Source organism: Schistocerca americana, chromosome 1 (assembly GCF_021461395.2).
Source record: "Schistocerca americana isolate TAMUIC-IGC-003095 chromosome 1, iqSchAmer2.1, whole genome shotgun sequence".
In the NCBI taxonomy this organism is placed as follows: domain Eukaryota; kingdom Metazoa; phylum Arthropoda; class Insecta; order Orthoptera; family Acrididae; genus Schistocerca; species Schistocerca americana.
Genome location: NC_060119.1, coordinates 697,925,305 through 697,946,939, shown reverse-complemented (window position 1 = coordinate 697,946,939; position 21,635 = coordinate 697,925,305).

Genomic DNA, 21,635 nt, shown 5'->3' with positions numbered 1-21,635 from the left:
ACACTAATGAGCAATACTCAAGTATAGGTCGAACGAGTGTTTTGTAAGCCCCCTCCTTTGTTGATGAACTACATTTTCTAAGGACTCTCCCAATGAATCTCAACCTGGCACCCGCTTACCAACAATTAATTTTATATGATCATTCCACTTCAAATCGTTCCGTACGCATACTCCCAGATATTTTACACGAGTAAGTGCTATCAGTATTTGTTCCGCTATCATATAATCATACAATAAAGGATCCTTCTTTCTATGTATTCGCAATACGTTACATTTGTCTATGTTAAGGGTCAGTTACCACTCCTTGCACCAAGTGCCTATCCGCTGCAGATCTTCCTGCATTTCGCTGCAATTTTCTAATGCTGGAACTTCTCTGTATACTACAGCATCATCCGCGAAAAGCCGCATGGAACTTCCGACACTATCTACTAGGTCATTTATATGTAGTGTGAAAAGCAATGGTCCCATAACACTCCCCTGTGGCACGCCAGAGGTTACTTTAACGTCTGTAGACGTCTCTCCATTGAGAACAACATGCTGTGTTCTGTTAGCTAAAAACTCTTCAATCCAGCCACACAGCAGGTCTGATATTCCGTAGGCTCTTACTTTGTTTATCAATGAGGGTGGAACAGGCTCATAGGTCAAAACCTTAAGTATGGTGACGATCCTTACAACTTTATCATACATTCATTTCAGACCTGATTTTCCACTTTCACAAGTGTCGCTAAAACGCCTAGTACGACACAGAGTTCGCCGCCTCAAATCTTGGTTTTGATTTGTTTTATTTAAATCTGGTTATCCTCTTCCGTAGGCAGTATCGCTAAAATGCCCAATTACGGCGTAGAGGATGTCGGTTCGAATCCTGATTGTGGATTTTTTTTTTAGTATTTGTCTGTTAACGTAAAGAGGGAGGGATTCGTCGAGTTTTTGATCAACACACAGTGTGCCATGTTGAAATCCAAACCTGTATGCGGCGTCTCATGGAGTCAGAGCATATGGCACTGATGATGGCTACAGTTTCGTCAAATGGACACGTTCAGTTCTGCGGAACACTTTATGCTTTTTTGAGAGAGAAGGCTGTCACTGTATTTCGCCTTCTCCCCTTCTTCCATTTATATAATCGTCTATAGAAAGACGAAAACAACACAAGAATTTTTCACAGCCGTGCACACGAAAGGGAAACACATTTCACAAACTGTGTCGGGAAGAGAAGTAGTTTACCTCAGTATCTCAGTATGTCACACGCCAGACCACGAAAATAGGTGACAAAATGTGATCAGAGGTATGTGCCGTACGGGAACTAGTTCCCTGACATTTGTGTGCCGGGACAGCTCAATGTGCAACAGCGTCGTCCACGACCTGCAAGACTTGGAGTTTAGATGTGGTTGATAGTTTTATTCTGTTGCGTAGGTACATAGCGCTGAACATCGAGCAGCAGAGCAACGATCGATAACTCTATCAAAAGCAATTGCTCCAATCTAAACCTGATTCTTTCGCAAACTGCTCCACTTACACCACTTACTTTTATTTGTGCTGATAATTATGGTATATAAAATTCAGATGTGTTGCAACATGTAATGATGAAATGACAGATATTAACAGCTAATCAACTACAAGTAATCACTAAAACTTTGATGAATATTTAACAGCTAATCAGCTAAAAATAATCACTACAATCTATTCTCATTATTTTATACGAGTGTGAGTCAAATGAAAACCATAAATTCGTAATAACAAATTGAAATTTCGCGCCGTTATCCTGTAAGTTGATTAGCGTGCTACAAACAGCTTTCAGAATGCCCTGTAGGTGGCAGCATATTGCAGATGCACACATATCGTCGCAGTATCAGTATAAAGATGGCCGCCCCACTTGCGGCTTGCACTAGGGAAAAACAGCGTTCTGTTATTCGTTTTTTGCGTATTGGATGTGTGAAACCTATGGAAATTCATCGACGAATGAAGGTTCAGTACGGTGGTGCATGTTTGTCACAGCAGCAAGTCTACGAAAGGAGTAGGAAGTTCGCAAATGGTGTGACTTCAGTAGAAGGTGCTCCTCGTCCAGGTCAGGCACAACGAGTTGTGACTCCACAGAAGATTGCAGCAGTTGAAGCCATAGTGAAGGAAAACCGCCGAGTGACACTGAATGACATTTCAGCATGTTTACAGATTAGTTATGGGTCAGCACACCACATTGTGAATGATGTGCTCCAGTTTCACAAAGTGTCTGCAAGATGAGTGCGACGGCAGCTGACTCCTGAAATGAGAGAATGACGTGTTGATAATTGTGGAGAACTTCTTCTGTGCTTTGAACGAGAAGAAGAATCATTACTGGAGACGAAACTTGGGGTCACTTCCACCAACCGGAAACGAAAAGAGCGAGCAAGGAATGGCGCCATTCCTCATCACCAAAACCAAAGAAGTGTCGAACAGAACCATCAGCAGGGAAGGTTATGCTGACTCTCTTTTGGGACGAAAAAGGCGTCATTTTGGAGCATTACATGCCTAGAGGGACCACTGTCACCAGTGCATCATATACAGAACTTCTAAAAAATCATCTGCGGCCTGCAATCAAATCAAAGCGACGTGGATTGCTGTCAGCAGTTGTCTTTTTGCAACATGACAGTGCAAGGCCCCACACTACCCGTACAACAGTTGAAACAATCACAGACCTGTATTTTGAGTGTCTTTCTCATCCACAATACTCACCAGACCTTGCCCCAAGTGATTTCCATATGTTTGGACCATTCAAAGAAGCAATATGAGGAAAGAAATTCCGTTCTGATGAAGAGGTTCGCCACGCGGTGCATGAGTGGGTGCGCGGACTACCAAAAGAATTTTTTTCTAAAGGAATTTATGCACTTTGTAAGCGCTGAAGGACTTGTATTGAGCGTGGGGGAGGCTATGTTGAAAAGTGATACAGCTTTGTACCATGTCTGCACAATAAATAATATTTAAAAAATATTTAAGGTTATAATTTGAATCACACTCGTAAAAATACGCATTTTCCAAAAGAGGAAAAAAAATCTGATTGCGGACTTGGAACAGGAGTACTGAAATATCGGTGATGAAGTACTCACCTCCTACCCAGTGACACTAACCGGGTGTCGCCATTAAGACACGAGCAACACAGGAGATCTGAAAAAGTACGAAGTGTCGAAATATGTTTTGCTTTTTCAGTGTGCAACATCCATGCGGTATTTGTTGACACTCCGTCACCCACAATTACCGACCTCCTCGTCGTCAGCTTAGAGATTAGTTCCGAGGTCGATGCAGGTGTGGTTTAGGCCTGTTCCTCAGGAACAAGGTTAGAGTATTTGATTCGATGTAGCGAGAAGCTCTTATCCTAGCCTGTATTGACTTACAAAATACTGATGCTGGATGTGATTGTACCAATATAATATTGCTGGAGATATTCAATCGTTTACTTCTGACACTGAAGTCGAGCGAAATTACGTGTCGCTTAAGACGCCAAATCACGCAACTAGTGACACTGAACTGTGGTTAAGGCATTGATACACTTGCTTGTGTAAATAGTCCGTCACTTTCTCTACTGAATTGGACTTCTATGCTTCTAGACACGTCTTCTTCTTTTCAGAAACAAAATGTGTAGTATAAACACTTTAGTTTTAGTTTGTTGAAATACTCCTACCGTCATACGCTGCCACAAGGCGTCATGCGCATGCGTTGTGGAGGGGCATGTGGTCAGCAAGCGTCCCCTGGCCGTTTTACCGCTTTTTCAGGCAAAGGAGCCACTATTGTTCAATGTAGTAGGCTTCTCAGTTGGAATCAAGGAAAAAGAAATTTTTGCCGTACTGCGTGTCGAACACGTGACCTCCACATGACAGCCACCTATGTTGACCACTCAGATGTGCGAAAGCGGACAATTACTAGTTCTATGATGCATACAGCTGCGTATTTTTGACGCTAACTAATAATGCGATGGTTCTAATCTTCTGAAGAAGAGCACTAGGTGCCTGAAACCAGTAAAAAAATAAGATTTCTTTTGTGCAACTGGTTGCTGATTTTTCAACAAATTACTAAGCACTTCCTTAACACAAGCCACTAGTGAGTAAGTAAAATACTAATAATAAGAATAATAATAATTATAGTAATAATAATAATAATAATAATAATAATAATAATAATAAGCGAATTGAGGTGAGAAGCAAGGGAAAAGTAAATGAATAAAGGGAAATTGTCCCTATTATGGAAAAATGTAACAGAGGAGCCAGCTTGTGTCTTTAATTTATAGATGTTCTCTGTGATATAGATGTACTATACGCAGTTACACTAGGTTACTTCACGATGAATAAAAGTGGACAGTTTACCTAAATTTTAGAGTTTTATGTTGTCACTTGTTTAGGATCATGACCTAACAGCCCTCATGATATAATTTTCCTGTGTAAGGTGTCAGGCAAATCCAACACCTTCCATGAAAACCCTGACATGATAAGCAAATCCAGTAGTACGTCACATAGCTCCGAATAAATCGTAACATTAAATTAACCAAAGTAATACGAGTAACGAGTGAGCAAATGGAATACCACAGACTAACATAAGAATGCCTAAATGCATATCATACCTTCCCACCGTGAGACAGACGCAGTTCCAAGGGGAGAAACGAGAACAGAAGCCGAGAGCAGAACCGTGTTAAGTTGAAGGCCCTACGATAAGGGACGGACACCCACGTCGCCAGCTAACCGCTAGGACCACCCCCAGCCCATGTTAAAAGCTACAGCCCTCCAGAAGAACAGTACAGAGCTTACGATAACACTAAAAGGACCACACCAGCTGCAAGTTTTAGCGTGAGACTTTTTCGCGTCTCTGTTACGTCAGGACCACCCCCAGCCCATTTTAAAAGATAGAGCCCTCCAGAAGAACAGTATAGATCTTACGATAACACTGAAAGGACCACACCAGCTGCAAGTTTTAGCGTGAGACTTTTTCGCGTCTGTGTTACGTTGCAAACTTTAGAAACACCACCACGAAAAGTATAACGTTTCTCATTGGATAGACAGAATTTTTGTAGGCGGAGGTTAAGGTTAACATTGAGACCCTAATTGGTCAGATGAAAACACAGCCAGATAGTTTTTTTAAACCAACTTCGGTAAATTGTAGTAAGGAGAAGTTAGAAGGGAGTTGCTTCTGAGACGGCGAGGTGAGCGGAGGTGTGCTGCCCGCCACCCCATGATGAACACTGACAAGGTAATGAACACACGGGATGCCGCATAACAGCGCATAAAGCTTCACTCAGAACTGCAGAAGTCTCATCTGTTACACCCCCTTTTTGCGTAATACTAGTGTCGATCGTCAATTAAAGCTCATGGTGTTCACATTTGCCACTTGAAGTAAAAATCTGAAACACGATGATTTTTCTGTTATATAGTTATTGAGAAGCCACATCAGCCACTGTAATTTACGACAAGTTAGATAAGTAATTAAAGATAATTGAGGGTTACTTTAGACCATTTTGATAGTTTTCTCTTTTGTGAAACTTAATTTAAACCTAGATTATAGATGTGATATGGCGTAGGTCATCCTTCGATCCATTGTAGAACTTGGAAACTCATTAAGGGAATATTCGTTCACATTTTTGTTGAACGCAGTTGGTTTTTACCATCCTGTATTAAAACATATACTTTTATCAATAGTGCAATTTATAAACAATGTTTTGTGAGTAGAATAAAATTTCCAGTGGTAAACTTAACTGCTTTTTCGACGTTATTTTACCAGCTAACTAAAAATAGGAAAGCCTTGAACCCCTTCCACTAAATTTAGTTAGTATTAAGATTCTTTTACAGGGAGTGCAGTGGAGCTGACGCTGAAATCATTAAGTATTTGGTTATATCATCGCTAGTCTCACTGAACTATTCTGAACTCTACATGTCATGTGTGGTCTGGCGTCTCCTTACCAGCAACAGCTCCCAGGTTCAAACCAGTCAATTCCCTAAAAAACACGCTCAGAGCGTCGTTGCGCGAAAGGGGTAGGGAGACACGATATAGAACAACAGACACCACGCAGAATGTTAGACCTGTTATTTCCCTAAATCACCTAAAGAGATTGCTCGGATGGTTCCTGAAACAGGTGACGCTCGCTTGCTTCCCCTCATCGTCGTTCCTCTGACCTAATACTCCCTTTCTAATGGTCTCTCTGTCGACGATTTCTTTTTATTTTATTTTATTTTTTTTTTTTTTAAAGAAGGCCGTAGTAAGACCCTTCACATATCCTTATACACCAAGCTAGTGGCTCGTCTCCAGTGTCCTCGTCACTGAGTGGACATTGAACTCTGACTTCCATGCCTTTCTCTCTTCTGTCACAGTCATTGTGATTAATTAAGAATGATACCTTACAACTGCAACACTATTTACAAGCAGTAATCGGAAACAAAATCAGTTTCTCCTTCCAGAAGCGTAGCTATTGCACCGAACACTGTCTCGTCTTCTAAAACAATGTTTTTCACCTCACGTTTATGGTACTGTTTCATTGTGAATTTTTGCTTTGGCACGTAGATAATCTGGAACACTGCTCGTCTAAAACACTGTTTCTCTGCTGAAGTTTCTTGTTTTCTGCGACTGTGTGTTTTTTCTTTAGCACGTCCCAGGAACACACCGACAAGCTTTACGGAAAGGTTCCTTACACCAAAGAAGAAAAAAAGTCTCATGGGTTCTAAAAAAATGGTTCAAATGGCTCTGAGCACTACGGGACTTAACTTCTGAGGTCATCAGTCCCCTAGAACTTAGTACTACTTAAACCTAACTAACCTAAGGACATCACACACATCCATGCCCGACGCAGGATTCGAACCTGCGACCGTAGCGGTCGCGTGGTTCCCGACTGTTGCGCGTAGAACCGCTCGGCCACTCCGGCCGGCCGGGTTCTAAAATGCATACGATAAGAACTCTGAGTACTTATTCAGTAGAAGAGTTGTGTTTCGCACAAGTGAAAATGAACAAGTACTCTTAGCTCTTAATGTATGCGTTTTAGATCCAATGTTTACTGGACATTTCTTTCTTAGTTTGGTCCATACTATCTCCTCCCAAAATATGGAAAGTAAAGTCTATGCAGTAAAAGAAATCTGTTTAATAGTATCGAAGATGAACAAGTGCTCGGTGCTATTAAGATATGCATTTTACAGCCCATGTTTACGAGACCTTTTTATTGTTGTGGCATAAGGAGCCGGTCCCTAAGGCTTGAAGACCTATCACTAGTTTTTCCTTTTTCCCTTTCTCTTTTGACATCCTGTATAACTGTTGGTAACTGGACAATGGCAGTGCTTAAGTTCTGCTCCTTCCTTCACGGTATTGACGCTTTTTTTCTGTACTGTTATTTTTCAATATTAGCGCTCGGCCTAACTACGGTGTTTACGCTGCCATAAAACGGGAATGACCTTGAAATTGAATTTGAAACCGTGTAATACGATTAATGCGTGCACGATAAGCGTACGATAGGCAGTTATGATTCCCATGGCTCCTCTTGGAAGGCAGTTCTTGTCGCGTTGCACAATATCATTATTTTTGTGAAAATTATGTATGCTCAGCATTCCGTAGCTTGCAAATAATTGTTAAAAGACGTTTTGCACGCCATACGTTTATCCCGTGACAGTAATCACCAATAAGACTAAGAAGTGTGCCCCTTTAGCGTTTGACGGCTGTAACATGTACGCACGACATCCTGTGTGCAACAGAACTCCACATCATTTTTGACACCGTAAAGATTTAATACATGCCGCAAAACGTACACAATATAGGCTGCTGTTGACGGGATATATGCCAAAATACCAGTCTTGCTATTTACCCTAGAACACTAAAGGGGCGAAAATGTGACATTGCTTATAAACCATCGTAAAGGTTACTACTCCACATTTTATTCAGAGGTAGTCATTATTTATCGGTTACGCTTTAGTTAATTACCATTATTAGATCTCAACGATATGTTACATAACAAATTAAGTACCGAGTGTCCTGATTTACATCATACTGCGATCGTAAATTTTACGAGGTTTTAGTAACCTAGGGTTAAATATTTTTACATGAACATCACAGTGTACAGAAAGGTACACTATGTGATCAAAAGTATCCGGACACCCCCAAAAATATAAGTTTTTCATGTTAGGTGCATTGTGTTGCCACCTACTGCCACTTAAAATGGTTCAAATGGCTCTGAGCACTATGCGACTTAACTTCTGAGGACATCAGTCGCCTAGAACTTAGAACTAATTAAACCTAACTAACGTAAGGACATCACACAAATCCATGCCCGAGGCATTATTCGAACCAGCGACCGTTGCGGTCGCGCGGTTCCAGACTGAAGCGCCTAGAACTGCTCGGCCAAACTTTGCGTGACACTATCACAGCACAGGCCTACACTGATGATTTAAGCAACTTCTTGCTTCCCACTGCTGAAGAGCAATTCGGGGATGGCGACTGTATCTTTCAACACGATCGAGCACCTGTTTATAATGCACGGCCTGTGGCGGACTGGTTACATGACAGTAATATCCCTGTAATGGACTGGTCTCCACAGAGTCCTGACGTGAATCCTATAGAGTACCTTTGGTGTGTTTTGGAGTGCCGACTTCGTGCCAGATCTCACCGACTTACATCGATACCTCTCCTCAGTGCAGTTCTCCGTGAGGAATTGTCTGCTATTCCCCAAGAAACCTTCTAGCACCTGAATGAACGTATGTCAGCGAGAGTGGAAGCTGTCATTAAGGCTAAGGGTGGGCCTACACCATACTGATTTCCAGCATTACCGATGGAGGGCGCAACGAACTTGTAAGCCATTTTCAGACAGGTGTCCGGATAATTTTGATCACATGGTGTATCTTTTAATAAATCTGTGCTTTTGGTCCTGTATTGGAGTTTCAGCGCTACCTTGATTTTTGTGTCCTAAGTACTTATGTGCTAATAACTTTCAGAATAGTGAAAACTGCAATGATCAGGAAACAATCGATCCTTTTGATCACAATACAATACAATTAGATCAGTGGCAATAGGAAATTTTTCATTTAAATTGCATTGCAGTTTACGACTTAATAAATCACTCTTCTCATCGAGTTGACCAGGAACATTGGGTAAAACTCTGATCTGATTAATATCACAAAATTGTGTTGTAATTTAGCGGCACGCGGCACAGTTAAAGCCCCGTCCTTCTCGGCGGTTGGCGCCAGCGCTGGTGATGTGTACATGTCGCGGCAGAGGGCGCGCGAAGCATTTGTAGAGGCCGGGGTTGTGACCTGTACTGTTGCAGGGTGCAGCGTCAGTGCAATGTGGACGTGTGCTGGCCTTTTAGACGTCCAGTGAGGCGTCAGAAAAACAGACTTGAAGCATTAATTATGCAGAGTAGACAGTAATCGAGGCGTCTATCCGAGAGCCGGCGTTCACGAGACGTAAACAGTCTACGTCCAGAGGTGGAAGGCGCACAGTCAGCAAAGGAAGGCGTCCCAGTCAGCAAGCGGTGGCTTGTGGGCGTCAATGGTGTGTCAGGTCCACTGATCGGGCAGGGACTCTGCGCCGCACGTGCCGGTTACCAGACGGAATACAGCCGAGGCAGGCATGACCAATCTAGTGACTCCGAACAGAAGTGCAACTCCCAACAGCAGACCCTGCCAACAGCAGAGGCGGGCACCAAGATGGCTGCCTGCACAGGCGACGGAGGACGAGCGGCTGCACGAGCCCGAATGGGAACCAGGAGCCTCCAGGAGGGAAGGCGGCAGTGGCTGAAGTCCGTCCCTGTGATGACGGAAGAGCAGCTGCACCACGGGGCCCTAACGGAAGGTCACCGAGCCCCCTACCGATTAAAGGCGACTAAGTCCTCGCTTGAGTCAGTCACTGGATAGACGACGGTGCTGCGGCTAACACCGTCTAACAAGGGAGTGTCACCACCTCGACTTCATTTTTTTTTTTGGTCATCAGTCTATTGACTGGTTTGATGCGGCCCGCCATGAATTCCTTTCCTGTGCTAACCTCTTCATCTCAGAGTAGCACTTGCAACCTACGTCCTCAATTATTTGCTTGACGTATTCCAATCTCTGTCTTCCTCTACAGTTCTTGCCCTCTACAGCTCCCTCTAGTACCATGGAAGTCATTCCCTCATGTCTTAGCAGATGTCCTATCATCCTGTCCCTTCTCCTTATCAGTGTTTTCCACATATTCCTTTCCTCTCCGATTCTGCATAGAACCTCCTCATTCCTTACCTTATCAGTCCACCTAATTTTCAACATTCGTCTATAGCACCACATCTCAAATGCTTCGATTCTCTTCTGTTCCGGTTTTCCCACCGTCCATGTTCCACTACCATACAATGCTGTACTCCAGACGTACATCCTCAGAAATTTCTTCCTCAAATTAAGGCCGGTATTTGATATTAGTAGACGTCTCTTGGCCAGAAATTCCTTTTTTGCCATAGCGAGTCTGCTTTTGATGTCCTCCTTGCTCCGTCCGTCATTGGTTATTTTACTGCCTAGGTAGCAGAATTCCTTAACTTCATTGACTTCGTGACCATCAATCCTGATGTTAAGTTTCTCGCTGTTCTCATTTCTACTACTTCTCATTACCTTCGTGTTTCTCCGATTTACTCTCAAACCATACTGTCTACTCATTAGACTGTTCATTCCGTTCAGCAGATCATTTAATTCTTCTTCACTTTCACTCAGGACAGCAATGTCATCAGCGAATCGTATCATTGATATCTTTTCACCTTGTATTTTAATTCCACTCCTGAAACTTTCTTTTATTTCCATCATTGGTTCCTCGATGTACAGACTGAAGAGTAGGGGCGAAAGGCTACAGCCTTGTCTTACACCCTTCTTAATACGAGCACTTCGTTCTTGATCGTCCACTCTTATTATTCCCTCCTGGTTGTTGTACATATTGTATATGACCCGTCTCTCCCTATAGCTTACCCCTACTTTTTTCAGAATCTCGAACAGCTTGCACCATTTTATATTGTCGAACGCTTTTTCCAGGTCGACAAATCCTATGAAAGTGTCTTGATTTTTCTTTAGCCTTGCTTCCATTATTAGCCGTAACGTCAGAATTGCCTCTCTCGTCCCTTTACTTTTCCTAAAGCCAAACTGATCGTCACCTAGCGCACTCTCTATTTTCTTTTCCATCCTTCTGTATATTATTCTTGTAAGCAGCTTCGATGCATGAGCTGTTAAGCTGATTGTGCGATAATTCTCGCACTTGTCAGCTCTTGCCGTCTTCGGAATTGTGTGGATAATGCTTTTCCGAAAGTCAGATGGTATGTCGCCTGACTCATATATTCTACACACCAACGTGAATAGTCGTTTTGTTGCCACTTCTCCCAATGATTTTAGAAATTCTGATGGAATGTTATCTATCCCTTCTGCCTTATTTGACCGTAAGTCCTCCAAAGCTCTTTTAAATTCCGATTCTAATACTGTATCCCCTATCTCTTCTAAATCGACTCCTGTTTCTTCTTCTATCATATCAGACAAATCTTCACCCTTATAGAGGCTTTCAATGTATTCTTTCCACCTATCTGCTCTCTCCTCTGCATTTAACAGTGGAATTCCCGTTGCACTCTTAATGTTACCACCGTTGCTTTTAATGTCACCAAAGGTTGTTTTGACTTTCCTGTATGCTGAGACTGTCCTTCCGACAATCATATCTTTTTCGATGTCTTCACATTTTTCCTGCAGCCATTTCGTCTTAGCTTCCCTGCAGTTCCTATTTATTTCATTCCTCAGCGACTTGTATTTCTGTATTCCTGATTTTCCCGGAACATGTTTGCAGTTCCTCCCTTCATCAATAAACTGAAGTATTTCTTCTGTTACCCATGGTTTCTTCGCAGCTACCTTCTTTGTACCTATGTTTTCCTTCCCAACTTCTGTGATGGCCCTTTTTAGAGATGTCCATTCCTCATCAACTGTACTGCCTACTGCGCTATTCCTTATTGCTGTATCTATAGCGTTAGAGAACTTCAAACGTATCTCGTCATTCCTTAGTACTTCCGTATCCCACTTGTTTGAGTATTGATTCTTCCTGACTAATGTCTTGAACTTCAGCCCACTCTTCATCACTACTATATTGTGATCTGAGTCTATAACTGCTCCTGGGTACGCCTTACAGCTCAGTATCTGATTTCGGTATCTCTGTCTGACCATGATGTAATCTAATTGAAATCTTCCCGTATTTTCCGGCCTTTTCCAAGTATACCTCCTCCTCTTGTGATTCTTGAACAGGGTATTCGCTATTACTAGCTGAAACTTGTTACAGAACTCAATTAGTCTTTCTCCTCTTTCATTCCTTGTCCCAAGCCCATATTCTCCTGTAACCTTTTCTTCTTCTCCTTCCCCTACAACTGCATTCCAGTCGCCCATGATTATTAGATTTTCGTCCCCCTTTACATACCGCATTACCCTTTCAATATCCTCATACACTTTCTCTATCTGTTCATCTTCAGCTTGCGACATCGGCATGTATACCTGAACTATCGTTTTCGGTGTTGGTCTGCTGTCGATTCTGATTAGAACAACCCGGTCACTGAACTGTTCACAGTAACACACCTTCTGCCGTACATTGTCTTCCTTCCACTTCACTTCAGTGACCCCTACTATATCCAGATTGAGTCTTTGCATTTCCCTTTTCAGATTTTCTAGTTTCCCTACCACGTTCAAGCTTCTGACATTCCACGCCCCGACTCGTAGAACGTTATCCTTTCGTTGATTATTCAATCTTTTTCTCATGGTAACCTCCCCCTTGGCAATCCCCTCCCGGAGATCCGAATGGGGGACTATTCCGGAATCTTTTGCCAATGGAGAGATCATCATGACACTTCCTCAATTACAGGCCACATGTCCTGTGGATACACGTTATGTGTCTTTAATGCAGTGTTTTCCATTGCCTTCTGCATCCTCATGTCGTTGATCATTGCTGATTCTTCCGCCTTTAGGGGCAATTTCCCACCCCTAGGACAAGAGAGTGCCCTGAACCTCTATCCGCTCCTCCGCCCACTTTGACAAGGCCGTTGGCAGAATGAGGCTGACTTCTTCTGCCGGAAGTCTTCGGCCGCCAATGCAGATTATTTATCAAAATTTAGGCAGTGGCGGGGATCGAACCCTGGACCGAAGACGTTTTGAGTATGAATCAAGACTCTACCCCTTTTTTTTTATTATTATTTTTTTTTTTTCGTGCGTTTCCAGACTGTAGCGCCTTTAACCGCTTTTTTTTTGTCTTTTTAGACGCTACCCCCTTTTTGGACCACTTTTTTCCCTTAAAAAGCCCATTAGGAAAATGGAACTAAAAAAATAAATAAATAAAAAATAAGAAAATAAAAAAGAAACCTAAGTGCCACCGCTACTTGTCATCCTATAACAAAAAAAATCTGATCCACTTCAGGCGTTGGCTCCTGAGTAAGCCCACCCCAGAGAGCTGCCTATAGACCAGGGGAAGAATGGGAATCAAGGTTAGGGCTATTCGTTGCCACTTTTTCTTATTTTTTTATATGATTACATTTAGGGAGCGTGTACAAATGAGAATTCTAGTAACTAAGTGTTACAAGTAAGTGTTACAACAACAAAGGTTGCATAAAAGAGTAATCAAAAAAATAAAAATGTAAACCACTGATGTAATTCTAACTAAAAGGTTCTTCAATGATGTAACTGGTTCCACTTGGAGCCTTGCCATCGGTATCTGAAATCTCCAATAGCGCCTTTGAAGGGCATCTGCAACGGAGGCACTCTGCTTCGCTAGTGCCTCAAGGAAAACAGTAGCCTTGCAGCAGCTTGTCTCTTCCTTTGGCCATGGCTGACAAGGCAGAACGTTGAGCCGTTAGTGTGATGCGGCACAGCACATTAACCACAGCCTGGCACTCCCCAGCTGAGTGGGGGGTTAACGAAAACGCTGCGTAAATAATTTGCGAAGAGCGTACGGTATTTCGGTGTGCGTTCGAGGGCATTGTGAGCATTTTGTAGGAACCATCAGTAATCAAGCTGCTCTTTCTCTCCGTCGCTAAAGATATAGGCGACGGTAAGTCCCTTGAACCATGTAAGCGCATGATATTTTGCAGCCGGAAAGTAAGTTTCATCGGGACAGAGTAGGGTCTGCGGGTCAATCATATCAGGTGTAACCCGGAGGTAACAAGCCAGTATCTTCTGTGTTAGTCGCCAAACTCCGGACGATGATGCGCAAGTGAAACGATGTTCATCAGTACCCAAAAGGTGACAATCTGGGCAATAAGGGGAGTCTGCCAGTCCGATAGTGTGAAGTCGCTGGCGTGTGGCATATTTTTTGTTGGCGATCTGATACCACTTCGAACGCACCGTGGATGACAGAAAGTGGTGGTGTATCGTTTTCCACACTCTTGGCCAGTGAACCGTAGGGTACTTGTTTTCCACCACGTTATCGTGAACAGCCCGCAGAAGGTTGGTATAAAAATCTTTCGCCTTCGGTGGACGTGTGGCGGAGAGGTTCAAGCTGACATAGCTGTAATCAAGAATGAATGTCGACACATAGGAGAGCTGTGGTGCGACGTGCGCAACCGACACCGGCGGGACGTTAGAGGCTGGCATCAGAACCTGTAGTAAACGACCCGTGAGAGAGGTATATTGACTTTTCCATCGTTTCCTCATGTTGCTCATGTAAAGGGCAGCTGCTCTCGCCCTGACGTTGACCAATCCCAGCCCTCCTTTGTGCACTGGGAGGGTAAGAGTGTCGTATCGTACTTTAAAGATATGACCTGCGGAAACGTAGTAACTGAAGGCCGCCTGAAGCCGGCGACCTATCTGCAGCGGTAGTGGGAGGACCTGTGCCACGTGGTTGAGTTTGGATGCTACGTGGAGGTTCAAGTATTCAACACGTTGTAGCTGATTCAAGTCCCGGAGCAGGTTCTGTCGCACCATTGCGCGTATGATCTGTAATAACCGCCGGTAGTTTGCTGCAGCTGTTTGACGTACATCTTTCTTGAACGTGATGCCCAAATATCGCAGATCAGAAACTGGTGGGAGGGGAGCGAGGGCTTCCGGTCCGAGACCACGCCCAATGTCCAACGCCGCTGACTTGTTGATGTTCAGAAGACTGCCTGCGGCCTGTCCGTATCGCTCAATCCAGGTTAGTACGCTTTGAACTTCGTCATTGGAACGAACCAGCAGTAGCAGGTCGTCAGCGTATGTCCTATAGCGAAAGGTGACGTCCCGCAGCGTGATACCAGATAGGCGCCGGCCGAAGTGGCCGTGCGGTTAAAGGCGCTGCAGTCTGGAACCGCAAGACCGCTACGGTCGCAGGTTCGAATCCTGCCTCGGGCATGGATGTTTGTGATGTCCTTAGGTTAGTTAGGTTTAACTAGTTCTAAGTTCTAGGGGACTAATGACCTCAGCAGTTGAGTCCCATAGTGCTCAGAGCCACCCCCCACCAGATAGGCGGTGGTTAAGGCCCCCTAGGAGTGGCTCGAGTGCGATTGCATAAAGGTAGGTAGAAAGGGGACAACCCTGTCGTAGAGACCTCTTAATGGGTACTGGTCCTACCGTCCTTCCATTGACCTGGACGTGTGAGCTGGCTGCGGTCCAAAGACGCCGTAGGGTGTCGATGAGGCCCGGGGGGAATACCATACAGTCCATCACTCGTAGGAGGAAGTTTTGGTGCACTCTATCAAAGGCGCGGTTGAAATCGACGGAAACGATCGCCGCTCTCAGACGGCACGCAGAAGCGATCGCTATTAAGTCCCTGCAGTCACCGGTGGCCGTGTGTATGTTGGCTTCTCCCCCCTGCGACGTCTGTTATGGAGCGAGGATCATCGGCAAAGTCGTCTTAATACGGCTCGCCATAATCCTGGTGAAAATCTTGTAATCGGCGTTCAACATTGTAAGCGGCCGATAGTCGTTAATCGATAGCCCTCCACCTGGCTTGGGTACTGGTATGAGGAGACCGTCTACAAACGCTGGCGGCACAACACAGTCTGGAGACGTAAGTTCGCGGAACATTATAACCCAGCGAGGCATCATGAGGTCACGGAAAGTCCGGTAGAATTCGATGGGCAATCCATCAGGTCCAGGAGATTTATTGGCCGCACCTTTGTCCACGGCGTCTTCGACGTCTTCGAGTGAGATTTCCTCTGTTAGTGCATTCACGGTAGTCTCGTCGATAGTACGTGTTATCTGCTGTAACACTTCAGTAGTGGCCTCGTCAATGACGGTTCTTTCCTTGTAAAGATGACGAAAATGATCCTCCACCGCCTTTACTATGGTTGCTTGGGTCGTACATAAGCGACCGTCGTGTGTCCTGAGTTGTGTGATTAAATGTTGACGTTGTCGGCGCTTATCCGCCACAACGTGGTGCATAGTGGGTTCCTCTGCAACCGTTCGGTCGTGCCGTCGCGAGCGGACTACTGCACCTTCTAGTCGACGCTTCGTCAATGATAGTATGTGAGCCTTGATTCTGTTTTGGTCATGTTGTCTCTCCGGGGAAGGGGGTAAGGCGTCGAGGTCCCTGAGCGCCGCGTAGTAAATATCGAGGGTCTGTCGATGCCACGCAGTCACGTCCTTGCCATATCGCATAAGTGTCCTACGGATTGCTGGTTTGGCACAGAGGAGCCACCACTCCAGGGTCGAGATGTATCGTGGGTGGCGGCGTTCACAGTCAGTCCACGTTGCTGCAACTTGCCGACGGCAATCCAGGTCCTGGAGATGAGTTATGTTGAGCTTCCAAAAGCCATTGCTGCGCCAGACTTGTTGGGGGCGTAGGTGTATAGTGCAGATATAGGCACTGTGATCGGAATAGGCTTGAGGCCATAATTCGGCGTCCACCACACCTTGTGTGAGATCTTGTGACACATATATGCGGTCAAGTCGGCTGGCCGAATGACTGGTAAGATGAGTGTGGCCAGACGGTTACCGTGGACTTTTTCCCACGTGTCGCAAAAGTGAAGTTCTTGGATCATCGCACCCAGTTCCGGACAAGGCATGTAATGTGGGATTTGGTCCTTGGGATGAAGTACGCAATTAAAATCGCCGGCGAAGACGCTGTGGTCGTATCGTCCAAGGAAAAGGGGAGCGACATCTGTGGAGTAGAATCTGGCGCGGTCGTGACGTCTTGTGGTACCCGACGGCGCGTAAACATTAATGAATCGGGTGTTGAGTGCCGTAAATGCTATTCCTCGCGCGGAGGGAAGAAACGTGACGTCGGTAACTTCAATACCTTCACGCGCTAATATCGCCACTCCGGTGTCTGCAGGGCTACCGGGCGTCACATGTGTGGCGTAACCGTAAAAGTGCGGGAGTGCAGTCGTTTTCACTTCTTGTAGGAAAGCAAAGTCAACTCCCATGGCTCGTATGGTTTCTTTCAAAAGTTGGATCTTGACAGGAGAACTGATCATGTTGATATTCATTGTCGCCAGGCGGTAAGCCTGGCAACGCGTTGTTTGGGCGAGGTTATCCATGTTGAAGTTGGAGAGAAGCGAACATCGGAAGTAATGTCACCCCCCGCCAAACGCGGTCCTCCCTGTGCTGCTTATGCTGCATGATCCGGCGGCGCCTCAGCTGGCCGCGGGTCGGGATCTTCTGTCTCGACGTCCTCGGCCCACGAAGCGGGCGCGGATGTCTGTTCATGTTCCATAGCCTCGGAATGTTTGGTAGTAAGGGACCGGGCGACTTCGCTGCCTGCACTGGTACCTTCCCGCTGCTCACTGTTTCTGTCAATGGGCTGATGTTCGAAAGCTGCATGTTTTTCTGTCTGTTCTGCAAGGTTGGAGTCAGTGGAAACAGCCCCAGCTTCGCGGCTGGCTTCTTGAGGGGTCAGTTGTTCTTCCCCGGCCGAATGCGAACCGCTGTGTTCCGACACGGTCCGACGACGGCGCTTTCGGCGTTTCGGTGATCGCTGTTTCCGTACATGGCCTTCATTGTCAGAAGACGGCACTGACTCACGCTCCGCCGGAACAAACGCTTCGGTCGGTACAATAAGGGAATCAATTGCCATCTTGCCGGCGTCAATGTCTGTCGCGTTCGGTAGCCCCAGAGTCGTAGTACTGTTTTCCACCACTGGCCAGGTCGGCGGATCATCCAGGTTTTTGTCCGTGGAAAGTGATTCTTGTACCGCTGAAGCGGTCGGCCGTGTCTGTTGTGTGGAGAACGTCGTGAGCGCCGCCGCGTAAGTCACGGGTAGAACAGTCTTCGCCGCTGGTGGTGCAACGTCCTTCGGTGGGAGTTGTGTGATCCGGCGCTGGAGGCACTCGGAACGAAGGTGTCCTTCTTTGCCGCATCCGGAACACGTCTTCGGCTGGCCGTCATAAATAACTATGGCCCGGCATCCTCCTGTCTGTAGATAGGATGGCACGTGTCGTTGGAGATCTATGCGCACTTGGCGTACTCCATTGAGTACGGGATACGTCTTAAACTGGGTCCATTTTTCAGCCACGTGTTCGTGTACCGTGCCGTAGGGGCGGAGCGCCGCTACAACTTCTGCCGCCGGGAGTTCAAATGGAAGTTCGAATATGCGGATAGTCCGCAGTCCCATTGCGGCATGGCCAACCTCGACGTTGCCAACATTGCCATCTGCGTGGCAGAAGCGGAGTTCTTGTTTCATCTCACGAAGCACCTTGTCGCATGTAGTTTCGTTTATGAGCTTTACATAGACCGTGCTACTGACGATCGAAAAATGAATGCCGACAATGTCGGCAGCCGGGATCTTGGCTTCCTCTTTTAAAAAGCGTTCGACTTCGAGCGCCTTTGGTCGGGTAAAGTCGTTCCGAAATGTGAATTTCAAGGTTGATCTTCTGTATTGGTTTGCCATGGTCTTGTAGCGCTACGGCGTCACATTAGTGTCGGCCGAAGAAAGTAAACAAGGCGCGCGGGCTCTCTCTGACAGCGGAGAGCACACACCGCACGTCTGCTTCGCTCGAGAGCCGCACTGTCCTGACCGAAGACGTTTTGAGTATGAATCAAAACGCTACCCCTAGACCACGGGTCGCACCTCTGGACTCCATACGCTAAGGGAAAAGAGAACACTTACAAGGCATCAGCCCCAGCAAACGATCCCGCACGAAAATTTGGGCCATAAGTGCGATGGTACACACTTTTCTGGCCCTCCGGACGTGCAGCTTTTAATTTTCGCGCTCACGGGTTGTTTGTCAGTCACTGCGCGCCACTGCAGCCGCCTAATGCGAGATCCCTTAGTACTGTACGCTGGAGTGAGTTAGAGGTTTGTGAAATACTGCTGTGATACTGGTAACATGCTACGTTCACTGTGTCAAAGTGCGCAGTTTCTAATCTGTATGTTATGCCAGAGATCTCTTTGCTTTGTACATTTTCGTGTTCTGATTCACAAATGCAGTATAAATGAATGTGTTGTGGTTTGGCAGGAGACCAACCCACTAAATTTAGAGGAAGCCGAAAGGCACGCGTTTTAGCTCACGCAGGCTGGCGTGAGGTCTGGAACAGGACAAGGAAATTATAACTTAGAAAAACGGACGCAAATTGGTGGAATACTTAACTTTAATCCACTAATGTTGAACGTAGCTCTTGTCTGTACATTATTTACGATATCAATAGCAACTGATAATGGCGCCTTGCTAGGTCGTAGCAAATGCTAACTATCGTCTCGGCAAATGAGAGCGTATTTTGTCAGTGAACCATCGCTAGCAAAGTCGGCTGTACAACTGGGGCGAGTGCTAGGAAGTGTCTCTAGACCTGCCGTGTGGCGACGCTCGGTCTGCAATCACTGATAGTGGCGACACGCGGGTCCGACGTATACTAACGGACCGCGGCCGATTTAAAGGATACCACCTAGCATGTGTGGTGTCTGGCGGTGACACCACAGAATGAAAGCAATGAGTGTATCATTAAAGAAACAGCGGAGCGCTGATTGTTTATTAACATCACTATTGTACGTTATTTGCTTCGGATTTTAAAGCTACCAACATTTGCAGTTCAAGCGCTGTTGCTCAACGTACCTGACTAAATCGAAAATGATTACCTCCTTGTCATAATAGTCCTTCAGTTGCTTGTGTTTATACATTTTTCTTTTTCGGGGTGCATGTAATTGAAGTATCTCAATACGAGAGTAATGTTAAATAATACTGAACGAATATGTTCCTGAGACTGACACATTGTGTTCTGCACTCACAGTAGTTACCTATTTTTCACGTAGAATACATGTGTTGTCGAACAAGATTTCATAGAAAGGTTGTCAGATGTGTCCACCTGTCCCCTTATTTTTGTCATGCCTTCAACATCGCGCGAATAGTTGTTCAGTACTTCCCACTCGGGCATTAGGCGGCTGCAGCGTCGCGGCGCGAGTGACAAGCAACCAATGAGCGCTAAGTTTAAAAGCTATTCATTCACAAGGTCAAAAATGCGTTTCCTCAGAATTATGACCGAAACTTTTGCGCACGATCGATTGCTAGGGCCAATATCTTAAAAGGGTATTTTTTTCTGCTTAAAATATGAGATTGAATTGTCGATGTTTCCTCGTAAGTGTTCTTGCTGTTCTATACCAATGTGTAGACAGCTGGAGGAGCAGCTGATAGACCGACATAGGTCCTTCCTCCAGGCTGGTTAGCGACAGACTAACATATCTCGAATGAAAAATGAGCAATATTTGTTTCCGACTGGCTCGTTCTTTTTTAGTTACCGTACTGGTTTCTTCGCCCCAAACTCGCAACACTGATGCAGCGTGGAGAAGGGAAAATCACTCCATGCGAGTCTAAGCCCCTCTTTCCTTTTTGCAGTGTCCATGATTTGGCACCTCGGACTGCCCAGCTCGGTTATGGGATGAGGTAACTATGTCGCGGTGCACTCGTAATACTGCGATGTCGGTGGGTTCCCTTTGTTGAAATACCGCTCGGCTTTTATTGGCCTGACCCGCTTTCCTCTCACGTCGCCAAGAAGGTGTCTGAATTTTTATTCGACAGCACCAAATATGTTATGTCAGTGTGCAACGCATCAAAATAGTTGAGCGCATTGCCACTGTGAGTCGATGACCGGGCCTGAGCGGCAGTAGGAAGGCCTATGCTGCGAGATAGCGGAGAAGCGCCAAATTGAAGCCAGCGTCGGGCCGTAGCCGCCAGCCGGTGGACAACACTTCAAGGCGGCACCAGGTACGTGGTGTGCGCACTGTCTGGTGCTGCCTTCGTGCCAGAGTGGTTGGTTGCTAGGTCGGTCGGCTAGCCTGTTATTGAGACATACGTCTGGGCGATGAGACACAGTCAGAACGCTGACAAAGACGAGTGGCCCTGTGTGCTTGGGGGATGGGTCGGCCGGTGTTGTGTGCCGTTCCGGCAGTATGCGGGGAAATAGCGAAACTGCAGAGTCTGGGAGCGAGAACCTGAGACACAAGTGACGATTGGCTGCTGTCAACCTGTGATAGCGGATTCGTAGAACGGGCGACCGCTCTTATATTGGCAGTACAGCAACGGATCAGCACAGGCTGGAAGACGTGCCTCAGCATCCGAATGGTGGTTGGCAGCTGACTGTATGGGCGTGCGGTCCCAAAGGCTGGAAGTACGAGACGTCTGGTGTTTCTTGGTCCCAACAAGTCGGTTCTTGGTTCACGGAGAGAATGGGCTGGGTCAGCGTCTTGGGACGTGTGTATGGACTGATAAGGCAAAACCCAATGGCCAGTCAGCGACGTTGTGAAGTCTGTTTGCTATACGGTCGTCCTTGCCCTTACACGAAACAGGG